The sequence below is a fragment of the Diceros bicornis genome, chromosome 37 (genome assembly GCF_020826845.1).
Source record: "Diceros bicornis minor isolate mBicDic1 chromosome 37, mDicBic1.mat.cur, whole genome shotgun sequence".
Taxonomy (NCBI): domain Eukaryota; kingdom Metazoa; phylum Chordata; class Mammalia; order Perissodactyla; family Rhinocerotidae; genus Diceros; species Diceros bicornis.
Window position 1 is genome coordinate 30,560,396 of NC_080776.1, and position 18,009 is coordinate 30,578,404.

Here is an 18,009-nt window from a genome sequence, read left to right on the forward strand (position 1 = left end):
GCTCAGAATGCTCTTTGGGGCCTTGAGAAGGATTTGCACGTTCCTTTGAGGAGGCACATTCTGATTCCAAGTTGCAAGTCGCTGTCTAGCAACAAGTTTGTATAGGACTGCAAAACATAGCTAGAGCTGAGTTAAACTGGGTATGACACCCTTTCCTGAAAATGATTTTGTGCCTGATCACTCTCCCTTCCATCTCATAAGGATCACATACCTAAACGAAGTTTAGAACATGAAGCCATTTACGGCCCTTGAGAAGGATTCTCACATGTCTTTCAGAAGACAATGTTCTGATACCGGCTTCTCAGGGCAGCTCTGGCAACAGGTTTGTAGAGGACTGACAATCCAGAGTGGAGCTGAGCCAAACCATGTATAGCACCCATTCCTGGAAATAAATTCATGCCACATCTCCCTTAGTGCAAGTTAATAAGGCTCACATAATACTTAAACAAGTTTGGCACAGACTACCATTTTGGGACTTCAGAAATAATTACACATTTCTTTGAGTTGGCACTTTCTTTCTTCAAGTTCCAAGTCGCTGTCTGGCAAAATGTTTGTATAGGACTGGCAGTAATACCTTGAGCTGAGCGAAACTGGGTGTGACATCCATTCCTAAAAATTGCTTTGTGCCTGAACTCTCTCCCTTCCATCTTGTAATGATCAGACACGTAAACCAGGTTAAGAAAAAGATGCCATTTTTGGTCCTTGAGAAAGAATCTCAAATGCCTTTCAGAAGACAGTGTCTTGATCATGGCTTCTCAGGGCAAGTATGGCAACAGGTTACTATAGGACTGGCAATCCAGAGTTGAGGTAAGCCAAGCCATATATAGCACCCATTCCTGGAAAGAATTTCAAGCCGCATCTCACTTACTTCCACCTAGTAAGGATCACATAATTCCTAAAGAAGATTTGGGACAGATTAAAGTTTGGTACCTTGAGAAGAAATAACACATTCCTTTGAAGAAGCACTTTCTGATTCCAAGTTGCAAGTTGCTGCCTAGCAACAAGTTTGTATAGGACTTGCAAAGATTCCCAGAGATGAGCATAAGTGGGTATGTCTTCAACTCCTAGAAATAAATTCATGGCCCATCTCCCTTACTTCCATCTAGTAAGGATCACATATTTCCTAAAAAAGATTTGTCACAGATTCCCAAATGGGCATTGAGAAGAAATTGCAAGTTCCTTTGAGCAAGCACTGGGTAAGAATCCAAGTCCGGGAAATAACTTCATGCCCCATGTCTCTTACGTCCATCTCATAAGGATCACATAATTCCTAAAAAAAGTTTGACACAGATTTCCAATTAGGGCATTGAGAAGAAATAGCACATTCCCTTGAGGAAGCACTTTCTCATTCCAAGTTGTAAGATGCTGCGTAGAAACAAGTTTGCATAGGACTGGCCAAGATTTCCAGAACTGAGCTAAAGTGAGTATGTCTCTATCTCCTAGAAATAACTGCATGCCCCATTTCCTTTACTTACAGCTAATAAGGATCACATAATTCCTAAATAAGTTTTGTCTCAGATTCCCTTTTTGGGCATTGAGAAGAAATAGCACGTTCCTTTGAAGAAACACTTTCTGATTCTAAGTTGCAAGTTGCTGTCAAGCAACAAGTTCTGTAGGACTTGCAAAGATGCCCACAGCTGAGAAAAACTGGGTATGACTTCAAGTCATGGAAATAAAATCATGGTCCATCTCAAATACTTCCATCGTGTAAGGATCACATAATTCCTAAAGATGTTTTGGGAGAGATTAATACTTGGTGTCTTGAGAAGAAAAAGCACGTTCCAGTGATGAAGCAGTTTCTGATTCCAAGCAGCAAGTTGATCTCTAGCAACAACCTTGTATAGGACTGGCAAAGATTCCCAGAGCTGGACTAACGTGGGTCTGTATCCAACTCCTAGAAATAACTTCATGCCCCATCTCCCTTTCTTCCATCTAGTAAGGTTTATATAATTCTTAATAAAGGTTTGACACAGATTCCCAATTAGGACATTGAGAAGAAATAACACGTTCCCTTGAGAAACCACTTTCTCATTCGAAGTTGTAAGCTGCTGTGTAGAAGAAAGTTTGTATAGCACTGGCAAAGATTGCCAGAACTTAGCTACAGTGAGTAGGTCTCTATGTCCGGAAATAACTGCATGCCCCATTTCCCTTACGTACAGCTAGTAAGGATGACATAATTCCTAAAGAAGTTTTGCTAGAGATTAACGTTTGGTGCCTTGAGAAGATATAGCATGTTCCTTTGACGAAGCACTTTCGGATTCAAAGTTGCAATTGTTGTCTAGCCACAAGTTTGTATAGGACTTGCAAAAATTCCCAGAGATGAGCTAAAGTGGGCATGTTTCAACTCCTAGAAATGTCTTCATGCCCTATCTCCCTTACTTCCATCTAGTAGGGATGACATAATTCCTAAAAAAGTTTGTCAAAGATTCCCTTTTTGGGCATTGAGAAGAAATCGCAAGTTCCTTTGAAGAAACACTTTCAGATTCCAAGTTGCAAGTTGTTGTCTAGTAACAAGTTTGTATAAGACTTGCAAAGAATCCCACAGCTGAGAAAAACTGGGTATGACTGCAAGTCCTGGAAATAACTTCATGCTCCGTCTCCCTTACTTCCATCTCGTAAGGATCACATAATTACTAAAGAAGTTTTGGCACAGATTAATGTTTGGTGCTTTGTGAAGAAATGGCACGTACCTTTGAAGAAGCACTTTCTGATTCCAAGTTTCAAGTTGCTGTCTAGCAACAAGTTTGCATAGGACTTGCAAAGATTCTCAGAACTGAGCTTAAGTGGGTATGTCTCCAACTCCTAGAAATAACTTCATGCCATATCTCCCTTACTTCCATCTAGAAAGGTTCACATAATTCCTAAAAAAATTCTGACACAGATTCCCAATTCTGGCATTCAGAACACATAGAACGTTGCTTTGAGCAAGCACTTTCTCATTCCAAGTTGCAAGCTGCTGTGTAGAAACAAGTTTATATAGGACTTGCAATGATTGCCAGAACTGAGCGAAAGTGGGTATGTGTCTATCTCCTGGAAATAACTTCATGCCCCATCTCACTTATTTCCATCTGGTAAGGATCACACATTTCCTGACCAGATTGGGCACAGATTCCCTTTTTGGGCATCGAGAAGAAATAGCCAGTTCCTTTGAAGAAACACATTCTGATTCCAAGTTGCAAGTTGCTGTCTAGCAAGTTGTATAGGACATGCAAAGATGCCCACAGCTGAGAAAATCTTGCTATGACTCCAACTCCAGGAAATAACTTCTTGCTCCATCTCCCTTACTTCCAGCTACTAAGGATCACATAAATCCTAAAGAAGATTTGGAAGAGATTCATGTTTGGTGCATTGAGAAGAAATAGCACTTTCCTTTGAAGAAGCACTTTCTGATTCCAAGTTGCAAGTTGCTATCTAACAACAAGTTGGTATAGGCCTTGCAATGATTCCCAGAAATGAGCTTAAGTAGGTGTGTCTCCAACTCCTAGGAATAACTTCATGGCCCATACCCTTACTTCCATCTACTAAGGATCACATAATTCCTAAAAAAGTTTTGACACAGACTCCCAATTCGGGCATTTAGAACATATGGTATGTTGATTTGAGCAAGCACTTACTCATTCCAAGTTGCAAGCTGCTGTGTAGAAACAAGTTTGCACAGGAAGTGCAATAATTGCCAGAACTGAGCTAAAGTGGGTATGTCTCTATCTCCTAGAAATAACTTCATGCCCCATCTCCCTTACTTCCATCTACTAAGGATCACATAATTCCAAACAAAGTTTTGACACAGATTCCCAATTCGCACATTCAGAACATATAGCACGTTGCTTTAAGCAAGCACTTTCTCATTCCAAGTTGCAAGTTACTATCTAGGAACTAGTTTGTATAGGACATTCAATGATCCCCAGAACTGAGCTAAAGAGGGTATGTCTCCAACTCCTAGAAATAACTTAATGCCCCCTTCCCTTACTTCCGTCTACTAAGGATCACATAATTCCAAACAAAGTTTTGACACAGATTCCCCATTCGGGCATTCAGAACATATAGCACGTTGCTTGAAGCAAGCACTTTCTCATTCCAAGTTGCAAGTTACTATCTAGGAACAAGTTTGTATAGGACATTCAAAGATTCCCAGAACTGACCTAAAGTGGGTATGCCTCCAACTCATACAAATATATTCATGCCCCATCTCCCTTACTTCCAGATAGTTAGGGTCACATAATTCCTAACAAAGTTTTGACACAGATTACCAATTGGGACATGCAGAACAATAGCACGTTGCTTTAAGCAATCACTTTCTTCTTCCAAGTTGCAAGTTACTATCTAGGAACAAGTCTGTATAGGACTTTCAAAGATTTCCAGAACTGAGCTAAAGTGGGTATGTCTCCAACTCCTAGAAATACCTTCATGCCCCATCTCCCTTACTTTCAGCTAGTAAGGATCACATAATTCCTAACAAAGATTTGACACCGATTCCCAATTCGGGCATTCAGAACATATAGCACGTTGCTTTAAGCAAGTACTTTCTCATTCCAAGATGCAAGTTACTATATAGGAACAAGTTTGTATAGGACTTTCAAAGATTCCCAGAACTGAGCAAAAGTGGGTATGTCTCCAACTCCTAGAAATAACATAATGCCCCATCTCCCTTACTTCCAGCTAGTAAGGATCACCTAACTCATAACAAAGTTTTGACACAGATTCCGAATTCGGACATTCAGAACATATAGCACGTTGCTGTAAGCAAGCACTTTCTCATTCCAAGTTGCAAGTTACTATGTAGGAACAAGTTTGTATAGGACTTTCAAAGATCCCCAAAACAGAGGTAAACTGGGTATGTCTCCAACTCCTAGAAATGTCTTCATGATCCATCTCCCTTACTTCCAGCTAGTAAGGATCACATAATTCCTATCAATGTTTTGACACAGATTCTCAATTCGGGCATTCAGAACATATAGCACGTTGCTTTAAGCAAGCACTTTCTCATTCCAAGTTGCAAGTTACCATGTAGGAACAAGTTTGTATAGGACTTTCAAAGATCCCCAGAACTCAGCTAAAGTGGGTATGTCTCCAACTCCTAGAAATAACTTCATGCCCCATCTCCCTTACTTCCAGCTAGTAAGGATCACATACTTCCTAACAAAGTTTTGACACAGATTCCCAATTCGGGCATTCAGAACATATAGCACGTTGCTGTAAGCAAGCACTTTCGCATTTGAACTAGCAAGTTACAAACTAGAAACAAGTTTGTATAGGACTTTCAAAGATCCCCAGAACTGAGCTAAAGTGGGTATGTCTCCAACTCCTACAAATAACTTCATGCCCCATCTCCCTTATTTCCAGCTAATAAGGATCACATAATTCCTATCAAAGTTTTGACACAGATTCCCAATTCGGGCATTCAGAACATATACCTCGTTGCTGTAAGCAAGCACTTTCTCATTCCAATTTGCAAGTTACTATCTAGGACAAGTTTGTATAGGACTTTCAAAGATCTCCAGAACTGAGCTAAAGTGGGTATGTCTCCAACTCCTAGAAATAACTTCATGCCCCATCTCCCTTACTTCCAGCTAGTAAGGATCACAAATTCCTAACAAAGTTTTGACACAGATTCCCAATTCAGGTATTCAGAACATATAGCACGTTGCTGTAAGCAAGCACTTTCACATTCAAAGTTGCAAGTTACTATCTAGGAACAAGTTTGTATAGGACTTTCAAAGATTCCCAGAATTGAACTAAAGTGGGTATGTCTCCAACTCCTAGAAAAAACTTCATGCCCCATCTCCCTTACTACCAACTAATAAGGATCACCTAATTTCTAACAAAGTTTTGACACAGATTCCCAATTCGGGCATTCAGAACATATAGCACGTTGCTTTAAGCAAGCACTTTCTCATTCCAAGTAGGAAGTTACTATGTAGGAACAACTTTGTATAGGACTTTCAAAGATCCCCAGAACTGAGCTATAGTGGGCATGTCTCCAACTCCTAGAAATAACTTCATGCCCCATCTCCCTTACTTCCAGCTAGTAAGGATCACATAATTCCTAACAAAGTTTTGACACAGATTCCCAATTCAGGGATTCAGAACATATAGCACGTTGCTTTAAGCAAGAACTTTCTCAGTCCAAGTAGCAAGTTACAATGCAGGAACAAGTTTCTATAGGTATTTCAAAGATGCCCAGAAATGAGCTAAAGTGGGTATGTCTCCAACTCCTAGAAATAACTTCATGCTCCATCTCCCTTACTTCCATCTGGTAAGGATCACATAATTCCTAACAAGTTTTGACACAGATTCCCAATTCGGGCATTCAGAACATATAGCACGTTGCTGTAAGCAAGCACATTCTCAATCAAAGTTGCAAGTTACTATGTAGGAACAAGTTTGTATAGGCATTTCAAAGATGCCCAGAACTGAGCTAAACTTGGTATGTCTCCAACTCCTAGAAATAACTTCATGCCCCATCTCCCTTACTTCCAGCTAGTAAGGATCACATAATTCCTAACAAAGTTTTGACACAGATTCCCAATTCGGGCATTCAGAACATATAGCACGTTGCTTTAAGCAAGTACATTCTCATTCAAAGATGCAAGTTACTATGTAGGAAGAAGTTTGTATAGGTATTTCAAAGATGCCCAGAACTGAGCTAAACTTGGTATGTCTCCAACTCCTAGAAATAACTTCATGCTCCATCTCCCTTACTTCCAGCTAGTAAGGATCACATAATTCCTAAAAAGTTTTGACACAGACTCCGAATTCGGACATTCAGATCATAAAGCACGTTGCTGTAAGCAAGCACTTTCTCATTCCAAGTGGAAATGTACTACGTAGGAGCAAGTTTGTATAGGTCTTTCAAAGATCCCCAGAACTGAGCTAAAGTGGGTATGTCTCTAACTCCTAGAAATAACTTCATGCCCCATCACGATTACTTCCAGCTAGTAAGGATCACATAATTCCTAACAAAGTTTTGACACAGATTCCCAATTCAGGCATTCAGAACATATAGCACGTTGCTGTAAGCAAGCACTTTCACATTCCAATTTGCAAGTTACTATCTAGGAACAAGTTTGTATAGGACTTTCAAAGATCCCCAGGACTGAGCTAAAGTGGGTATGTCTCCAACTCCTAGAAAAATCTTCATGCCCCATCTCCCTTACTTCCAGCTAGTAAGGATCACCTAATTCCTAACAAAGTTTTGACACAGATTCTCAATTCGGGCATTCAGAACATATAGCACGTTGTGTAAGCAAGCACATTCTCATTCAAATTTGCAAGTTACTATGTTGGAACAAGTTTGTATAGGTATTTCTAAGATGCCCAGAACTGAGCTAAACTTGGTATGTCTCCGACTCCTAGAAATAACTTCATGCCCCATCTCCCTTACTTCCATCTAGTAAGGATCACATAATTCCTAACAAATCTTTGACACAGATTCCCAATTCGGGTATTCAGAACATATAGCACGTTGCTTTAAGCAAGCACTTTCTCAGTCCAAGTAGCAAGTTACAATGCAGGAACAAGTTTCTATAGGTATTTCAAAGATGCACCGAACTGAGCTAAAGTGGGTATGTCTCCAACTCCTATAAATAACATCATGCTCCATCTCCCTTACTTCCATCTGGTAAGGATCACATAATTCCTAACAAAGTTTTGACACAGATTCCCAATTCGGGCATTCGGAACATACAGCACGTTGCTGTAAGCAAGCACTTTCTCATTCAAAGTTGCAAGTTACTATGTAGGAACAAGTTTGTATAGGACTTTCAAAAATCCGCAGAATTGAGCTAAAGTGGATATGTCTCCAAATCCTAGCATTAACTTCATGCCCCATCTCCCTTTCTTCCTGCTACTAAGGATCACATTATTCCTAACAAAGTTTTGACACAGATTCCCAAATCGGGCATTCAGAACATATAGCACGTTGCTGTAAGCAAACACATTCTCAGTCAAAGTTGCAAGTTACTATGTAGGAACAAGTTTGTATAGGCATTTCAAAGATGCCCAGAACTGAGCAAATCTTGGTATGTCTCCAACACCTAGAAGTAACTTCATGCCCCATCTCCCTTACTTCCAGCTAGTAAGGATCACATAATTCCTAACAAAGTTTTGACACAGATTCCCAATTCGGGCATTCAGAACATATAGCACGTTGCTTTAAGCAAGCACTTTCTCATTCCAAGTAGCAAGTTACTATGTAGGAACAAGTTTATATAGGTATTTCAAAGATGCCCAGAACTGAGCTAAACTTGGTATGTTTCCAACTCGTAGAAATAACTTCATGCCCCATCTCCCTTACTTCCAGCTAGTAAGGATCACATAATTCCTAACAAAGTTTTGACACAGATTCCCAATTCGGGCATTCAGAACATATAGCACGTTGCTGTAAGCAAGCACATTCTCATTTAAAGTTGCAAGTTACTATGTAGGAACAAGTTTGTATAGGTATTTCAAAGATGTCCAGAACTGAGCTAAACTTGGTATGTGTCCAACTCCTAGAAATAACTTCATGCCCCATCTCCCTTACTTCCAGCTAGTAAGGATCACATAATTCCTAACAAAGTTTTGACACAGATTCCCAATTCGGGCATTCAGAACATATAGCACGTTGCTTTAAGCAAGCACTTTCTCATTCCAAGTAGCAAGTTACAATGTAGGAATAAGTTTCTATAGGTATTTCAAAGATGCCCAGAACTGAGCTAAAGTGGGTATGTCTCCAACTCCTAGAAATAACTTCATGCCTCATCTCCCTTACTTCCAGCTAGTAAGGATCACATAATTCCTAACAAAGTTTTGACACAGATCCCCAATTCGGGCATTCAGAACATATAGCACGTTCCTTTAAGCAAGCACTTTCTCATCCGAAGTAGCAAGTTACTATATAGGAACAAGTTTATATAGGTATTTCAAAGATGCAAAGAACTGAGCTAAAGTGGGTATGTCTCCAACTCCTAGAAATAACTTCATGTCCGATTTCCCTTACTTCCATCTAGTTAGGATCACATAATCCCTAAGAAAGTTTTGACACATTCCCAATTCAGGCATTCAGAACATATAGCACGTTGCTTTAAGGAAGCACTTTCTCATTCCAAGTAGCAAGTTACTATGTAGGAACAAGTTTCTATAGGTATTTCAAAGATGCCCAGAACTGAGCTAAACGTTGTATGTCTCCAACTCCTAGAAATAACTTCATTCCCCATCTCCCTACCTTCCAGCTAGTAAGGATCACATAATTCCTAACAAAGTTTTGACACAGATTCCCAATTCGGGCATTCAGAACATATAGCACGTTGCTGTAAGCAAACACATTCTCAGTCAAAGTTGCAAGTTACTATGTAGGAACAAGTTTGTATAGGCATTTCAAAGATGCCCAGAACTGAGCTAATCTTGGTATGTCTCCAACACCTAGAAGTAACTTCATGCCCCATCTCCCTTACTTCCAGCTAGTAAGGATCACATAATTCCTAACAAAGTTTTGACACAGATTCCCAATTCGGGCATTCAGAACATATAGCACGTTGCTTTAAGCAAGCACTTTCTCATTCCAAGTAGCAAGTTACTATGTAGGAACAAGTTTATATAGGTATTTCAAAGATGCCCAGAACTGAGCTAAACTTGGTATGTTTCCAACTCGTAGAAATAACTTCATGCCCCATCTCCCTTACTTCCAGCTAGTAAGGATCACATAATTCCTAACAAAGTTTTGACACAGATTCCCAATTCGGGCATTCAGAACATATAGCACGTTGCTGTAAGCAAGCACATTCTCATTTAAAGTTGCAAGTTACTATGTAGGAACAAGTTTGTATAGGTATTTCAAAGATGTCCAGAACTGAGCTAAACTTGGTATGTCTCCAACTCCTAGAAATAACTTCATGCCCCATCTCCCTTACTTCCAGCTAGTAAGGATCACATAATTCCTAACAAAGTTTTGACACAGATTCCCAATTCGGGCATTCAGAACATATAGCACGTTGCTTTAAGCAAGCACATTCTCATTCCAAGTAGCAAGTTACAATGTAGGAATAAGTTTCTATAGGTATTTCAAAGATGCCCAGAACTGAGCTAAAGTGGGTATGTCTCCAACTCCTAGAAATAACTTCATGCCTCATCTCCCTTACTTCCAGCTAGTAAGGATCACATAATTCCTAACAAAGTTTTGACACAGATCCCCAATTCGGGCATTCAGAACATATAGCACGTTCCTTTAAGCAAGCACTTTCTCATCCGAAGTAGCAAGTTACTATATAGGAACAAGTTTATATAGGTATTTCAAAGATGCAAAGAACAGAGCTAAAGTGGGTATGTCTCCAACTCCTAGAAATAACTTCATGTCCGATTTCCCTTACTTCCATCTAGTTAGGATCACATAATCCCTAAGAAAGTTTTGACACATTCCCAATTCAGGCATTCAGAACATATAGCACGTTGCTTTAAGGAAGCACTTTCTCATTCCAAGTAGCAAGTTACTATGTAGGAACAAGTTTGTATAGGTATTTCAAAGATGCCCAGAACTGAGCTAAACGTTGTATGTCTCCAACTCCTAGAAATAACTTCATTCCCCATCTCCCTAACTTCCAGCTAGTAAGCATCACATAATTCCTAACAAAGTTTTGACACAGATTCCCAATTCGGGCATTCAGAACATATAGCACGTTGTGTAAGCAAGCACATTCTCATTCAAAGTTGCAAGTTACTATGTAGGAACAAGTTTGTATAGGTATTTCAAAGATGCCCAGAACTGAGCTAAACTTGGTATGTCTCCGACTCCTAGAAATAACTTCATGCCCCATCTCCCTTACTTCCGTCTAGTATGGATCACATAATTCCTAACAAACCTTTGACACAGATTCCCAATTCAGGCATTCAGAACATATAGCACGTTGCTTTAAGCAAGCACTTTCTCAGTCCAAGTAGCAAGTTACAATGCAGGAACAAGTTTCTATAGGTATTTCAAAGATGCCCAGAAATGAGCTAAAGCGGGTATGTCTCCAACTCCTAGAAATAACTTCATGCTCCATCTCCCTTACTTCCATCTGGTAAGGATCACATAATTCCTAACAAGTTTTGACACAGATTTCCAATTCGGGCATTCAGAACATATAGCACGTTGCTGTAAGCAAACACATTCTCAATCAAAGTTGCAAGTTACTAAGTAGGAACAAGTTTGTATAGGCATTTCAAAGATGCCCAGAGCTGAGCTAAACTTGGTATGTCTCCAACTCCTAGAAATAACTTCATGCCCCATCTCACTTACTAACAGCTAGTAAGGATCACATAATTCCTAAGAAAGTTTTGACACTGATTCCCAATTCGGGCATTCAGAATATATAGCACGTTGCTGTAAGCAAGCACATTCTCATTGAAAGATGCAAGTTACTATGTAGGAACAAGTTTGTATAGGACTTTCAAAGATGCCCAGAACTGAGCTAAACTTGGTATGTCTCCAACTCCAAGAAATAACTTCATGCCCCATCTCCCTTACTTCCAGCTAGTAAGGATCACATAATTCCTAACAAAGTTTTGACACAGATTCTCAATTCGGGCATTCAGAACATATAGCACGTTGTGTAAGCAAGCACATTCTCATTCAAATTTGCAAGTTACTATGTTGGAACAAGTTTGTATAGGTATTTCTAAGATGCCCACAACTGAGCTAAACTTGGTATGTCTCCGACTCCTAGAAATAACTTCATGCCCCATCTCCCTTACTTCCATCTAGTAAGGATCACATAATTCCTAACAAATCTTTGACACAGATTCCCAATTCGGGTATTCAGAACATATAGCACGTTGCTTTAAGCAAGCACTTTCTCAGTCCAAGTAGCAAGTTACAATGCAGGAACAAGTTTCTATAGGTATTTCAAAGATGCCCCGAACTGAGCTAAAGTGGGTATGTCTCCAACTCCTATAAATAACATCATGCTCCATCTCCCTTACTTCCATCTGGTAAGGATCACATAATTCCTAACAAAGTTTTGACACAGATTCCCAATTCGGGCATTCGGAACATACAGCACGTTGCTGTAAGCAAGCACTTTCTCATTCAAAGTTGCAAGTTACTATGTAGGAACAAGTTTGTATAGGACTTTCAAAAATCCGCAGAATTGAGCTAAAGTGGATATGTCTCCAAATCCTAGCATTAACTTCATGCCCCATCTCCCTTTCTTCCTGCTACTAAGGATCACATTATTCCTAACAAAGTTTTGACACAGATTCCCAAATCGGGCATTCAGAACATATAGCACGTTGCTGTAAGCAAACACATTCTCAGTCAAAGTTGCAAGTTACTATGTAGGAACAAGTTTGTATAGGCATTTCAAAGATGCCCAGAACTGAGCTAATCTTGGTATGTCTCCAACACCTAGAAGTAACTTCATGCCCCATCTCCCTTACTTCCAGCTAGTAAGGATCACATAATTCCTAACAAAGTTTTGACACAGATTCCCAATTCGGGCATTCAGAACATATAGCACGTTGCTTTAAGCAAGCACTTTCTCATTCCAAGTAGCAAGTTACTATGTAGGAACAAGTTTATATAGGTATTTCAAAGATGCCCAGAACTGAGCTAAACTTGGTATGTTTCCAACTCGTAGAAATAACTTCATGCCCCATCTCCCTTACTTCCAGCTAGTAAGGATCACATAATTCCTAACAAAGTTTTGACACAGATTCCCAATTCGGGCATTCAGAACATATAGCACGTTGCTGTAAGCAAGCACATTCTCATTTAAAGTTGCAAGTTACTATGTAGGAACAAGTTTGTATAGGTATTTCAAAGATGTCCAGAACTGAGCTAAACTTGGTATGTGTCCAACTCCTAGAAATAACTTCATGCCCCATCTCCCTTACTTCCAGCTAGTAAGGATCACATAATTCCTAACAAAGATTTGACACAGATTCCCAATTCGGGCATTCAGAACATATAGCACGTTGCTTTAAGCAAGCACTTTCTCATTCCAAGTAGCAAGTTACAATGTAGGAATAAGTTCCTATAGGTATTTCAAAGATGCCCAGAACTGAGGTAAAGTGGGTATGTCTCCAACTCCTAGAAATAACTTCATGCCTCATCTCCCTTACTTCCAGCTAGTAAGGATCACATAATTCCTAACAAAGTTTTGACACAGATCCCCAATTCGGGCATTCAGAACATATAGCACGTTCCTTTAAGCAAGCACTTTCTCATCCGAAGTAGCAAGTTACTATATAGGAACAAGTTTATATAGGTATTTCAAAGATGCAAAGAACTGAGCTAAAGTGGGTATGTCTCCAACTCCTAGAAATAACTTCATGTCCGATTTCCCTTACTTCCATCTAGTTAGGATCACATAATCCCTAAGAAAGTTTTGACACATTCCCAATTCAGGCATTCAGAACATATAGCACGTTGCTTTAAGGAAGCACTTTCTCATTCCAAGTAGCAAGTTACTATGTAGGAACAAGTTTCTATAGGTATTTCAAAGATGCCCAGAACTGAGCTAAACGTTGTATGTCTCCAACTCCTAGAAATAACTTCATTCCCCATCTCCCTAACTTCCAGTTGGTAGGGATCACATAATTCCTAACAAAGTTTTGACACAGATTCCCAATTCGGGCATTCAGAACATATAGCACGTTGTGTAAGCAAGCACATTCTCATTCAAAGTTGCAAGTTACTATGTAGGAACAAGTTTGTATAGGTATTTCAAAGATGCCCAGAACTGAGCTAAACTTGGTATGTCTCCGACTCCTAGAAATAACTTCATGCCCCATCTCCCTTACTTCCGTCTAGTATGGATCACATAATTCCTAACAAAACTTTGACACAGATTCCCAATTCAGGCATTCAGAACATATAGCACGTTGCTTTAAGCAAGCACTTTCTCAGTCCAAGTAGCAAGTTACAATGCAGGAACAAGTTTCTATAGGTATTTCAAAGATGCCCAGAAATGAGCTAAAGCGGGTATGTCTCCAACTCCTAGAAATAACTTCATGCTCCATCTCCCTTACTTCCATCTGGTAAGGATCACATAATTCCTAACAAGTTTTGACACAGATTTCCAATTCGGGCATTCAGAACATATAGCACGTTGCTGTAAGCAAACACATTCTCAATCAAAGTTGCAAGTTACTATGTAGGAACAAGTTTGTATAGGCATTTCAAAGATGCCCAGAACTGAGTTAAACTTGGTATGTCTCCAACTCCTAGAAATAACTTCATGCCCCATCTCACTTACTTCCAGCTAGTAAGGATCACATAATTCCTAAGAAAGTTTTGACACTGATTCCCAATTCGGGCATTCAGAATATATAGCACGTTGCTGTAAGCAAGCATATTCTCATTGAAAGATGCAAGTTACTATGTAGGAACAAGTTTGTATAGGACTTTCAAAGATGCCCAGAACTGAGCTAAACTTGGTATGTCTCCAACTCCAAGAAATAACTTCATGCCCCATCTCCCTTACTTCCAGCTAGTAAGGATCACATAATTCCTAACAAAGTTTTGACACAGATTCCCAATTCGGGCATTCAGAACATATAGCACGTTGCTGTAAGCAAGCACATTCTCATTCAAAGATGCAAGTTACTATGTAGGAACAAGTTTGTATAGGACTTTCAAAGATGCCCAGAACTGAGCTAAACTTGGTATGTCTCCAACTCCAAGAAATAACTTCATGCCCCATCTCCCTTACTTCCAGCTAGTAAGGATCACATAATTCCTAACAAAGTTTTGACACAGATTCCCAATTCCGGTATTCAGAACATATAGCACGTTGCTGTAAGCAAGCTCATTCTCATTCACAGTTGCAAGTTACTATGTAGGAACAAGTTTGTATAGGTATTTCAAAGATGCCCAGAACTGAGCTAAACGTTGTATGTCTCCAACTCCTAGAAATAACTTCATGCCCCATCTCCCTTACTTTCAGCTAGTAAGGATCACATAATTTCTAAGAAAGTTTTGACACAGATTCCCAATTCGGGCATTCAGAACATATAGCACGTTGCTGTAAGCAAACACATTCTCATTCAAAGTTGCAAGTGACTATGTAGGAACAAGTTTGTATAGGTATTTCAAAGATGCCCAGAACTGAGCTAAACGTTGTATGTCTCCAACTCCTAGAAATAACTTCATGCCCCATCTCCCTTACTTCCAGCTAGTAAGGATCACATAATTCCTAACAAAGTTTTGACACAGATTCCCAATTCGGGCATTCAGAACATATAGTACGTTGCTGTAAGCAAGCACATTCTCATTTTAAGAAGCAAGTTACTATGTAGGAACAAGTTTGTATAGGTATTTCAAAGATGCCCAGAACTGAGCTGAAGTTTGTATGTCTCCATCTCCTAGAAATAACTTCATGCCCCATCTCCCTTACTTCCAGCTAGTGAGGATTACATAATTCCTAACAAAGTTTTGACACAGATTCCCAATTCGGGCATTCAGAACATATAGCACCTTGCTGTAAGCAAGCACATTCTCATTCAAAGTTGCAAGTTACTATGTAGGAACAAGTTTGTATAGGTATTTCAAAGATGCCCAGAACTGAGCTAAACGTTGTATGTCCCCAACTCCTAGAAATAACTTCATGCCCCATCTCCCTTACTTCCAGCTAGTAAGGATCACATAATTCCTAACAAAGTTTTGACACAGATTCCCAATTCGGGCATTCAGAACATATAGCACGTTGCTGTAAGCAAGCACATTCTCATTCAAAGTTGCAAGTTACTATGTAGGAACAAGTTTGTATAGGTATTTCAAAGATGCCCAGAACTGAGATAAACTTGGTATGTGTCTAACCTCTAGAAATAACTTCATGCCCCAACTCCCTTACTTCCAACTAGTAAGGATCACATAATTCCTAACAAAGTTTTGACACAGATTCCCAATTCGGGCATTCAGAACATATAGCACGTTGCTGTAAGCAAGCACATTCTCATTCAAAGTTGCAAGTTACTATGTAGGAACAAGTTTGTATAGGTATTTCAAAGATGCCCAGAACTGAGCTAAATGTTGTATGTCTCCAACTCCTAGACATAACTTCATGCCCCATCTCCCTTACTTCCAGCTAGTAAGGATCACATAATTCCTAACAAAGTTTTGACACAGATTCCCAATTCGGGCATTCAGAACATATAGCACGTTGCTGTAAGCAAGCACATTCTCATTCAAAGTTGCAAGTTACTATGTAGGAACAAGTTTGTATAGGTATTTCAAAGATGCCCAGAACTGAGCTAAACGGTGTATGTCTGCAACTCCTAGAAATAACTTCATGCCCCATCTCCCTTACTTCCAGCTAGTAAGGATCACATAATTCCTAACAAAGTTTTGACACAGATCCCCAATTCGGGCATTCAGAACATATAGCACGTTGCTGTAAGCAAGCACATTCTCATTCAAAGACGCAAGTTACTATGTAGGAACAAGTTTGTATAGGAATTTCAAAGATGCCCAGAACTGAGCTGAAGTTTGTATGTCCCCAACTCCTAAAAATAACTTCATGCCCCATCTCCCTTACTTCCAGCTAGTAAGGATCACATAATTCCTAACAAAGTTTTGACACAGATTCCCAATTCGGGCATTCAGAACATTTAGCACGTTGCTGTAAGCAAGCACATTCTCATTCAAAGTTGCAAGTTACTATGTAGGAACAAGTTTGTATAGGTATTTCAAAGATGCCCAGAACTGAGCAAAACTTGATATGTGTCTAACCTCTAGAAATAACTTCATGCCCCAACTCCCTTACTTCCATCTAGTAAGGATCACATAATTCCTAACAAAGTTTTGACACAGATTCCAAATTCGGGCATTCAGAACATATAGCACGTTGCTGTAAGCAAGCACATTCTCATTCAAAGTTGCAAGTTACTGTGTAGGAACAAGTTTGTATAGGTATTTCAAAGATGCCCAGAACTGAGCTAAACGTTGTATGTCTCCAACTCCTAGAAATAACTTCATGCCCCATCTCCCTTACATCCAGCTAGTGAGGATCACATAATTCCTAACAAAGTTTTGACACAGATTCCCAATTCGGGCATTCAGAACATATAGCACGTTGCTGTAAGCAAGCACATTCTGATTCAAAGTTGCAAGTTACTATGTAGGAACAAGTTTGTATAGGTATTTCAAAGATGCCCAGAACTGAGCTAAACGTTGTATGTCTGCAACTCCTAATAATAACATCATGCCCCATCTCTCTTTCTTCCATCTAGTGAGGATCACATAATTCCTAACAAAGTTTTGACACAGATTCCCAATTCGGGCATTCAGAACATATAGCACGTTGCTGTAAGCAAGCACATTCTCATTCAAAGTTGCAAGTTACTATGTAGGAACAAGTTTGTATAGGTATTTCAAAGATGCCCAGAACTGAGCTAAACTTGGTATGTGTCCAACCTCTAGAAATATTTTCATGCCCCATCTCACTTACTTCCATCTAGTAAGGATCACATAATTCCTAACAAAGTTTTGACACATATTCCCAATTCGGGCATTCACAACATATAGCACGTTGCTGTAAGCAAGCACATTCTCATTCAAAGTTACAAGTTACTATGTAGGAACAAGTTTGTATATGTATTTCAAAGATGCCCAGAACTGAGCTAAACGTTGTATGTCTCCAACTCCTAGAAATAACTTCATGCCCCATCTCACTTACTTCCAGCTAGTAAGGATCACATAATTCCTAACAAAGTTTTGACACAGATTCCCAATTCGGGCATTCAGAACATATAGCACGTTGCTGTAAGCAAGCACATTCTCATTCAAAGATGCAAGTTACTATGTAGGAACAAGTTTGTATAGGACTTTCAAAGAAGCCCAGAACTGAGCTGAAGTTTGTATGTCTCCAATTCCTAGAAATAACTTCATGCCCAATCTCCCTTACTTCCAGCAAGTGAGGATCACATAATTCCTAACAAAGTTTTGACACAGATTCCCAATTCGGGCATTCAGAACATATAGCACGTTGCTGTAAGCAAGCACATTCTCATTTTAAGAAGCAAGTTACTATGTAGGAACAAGTTTGTATAGGTATT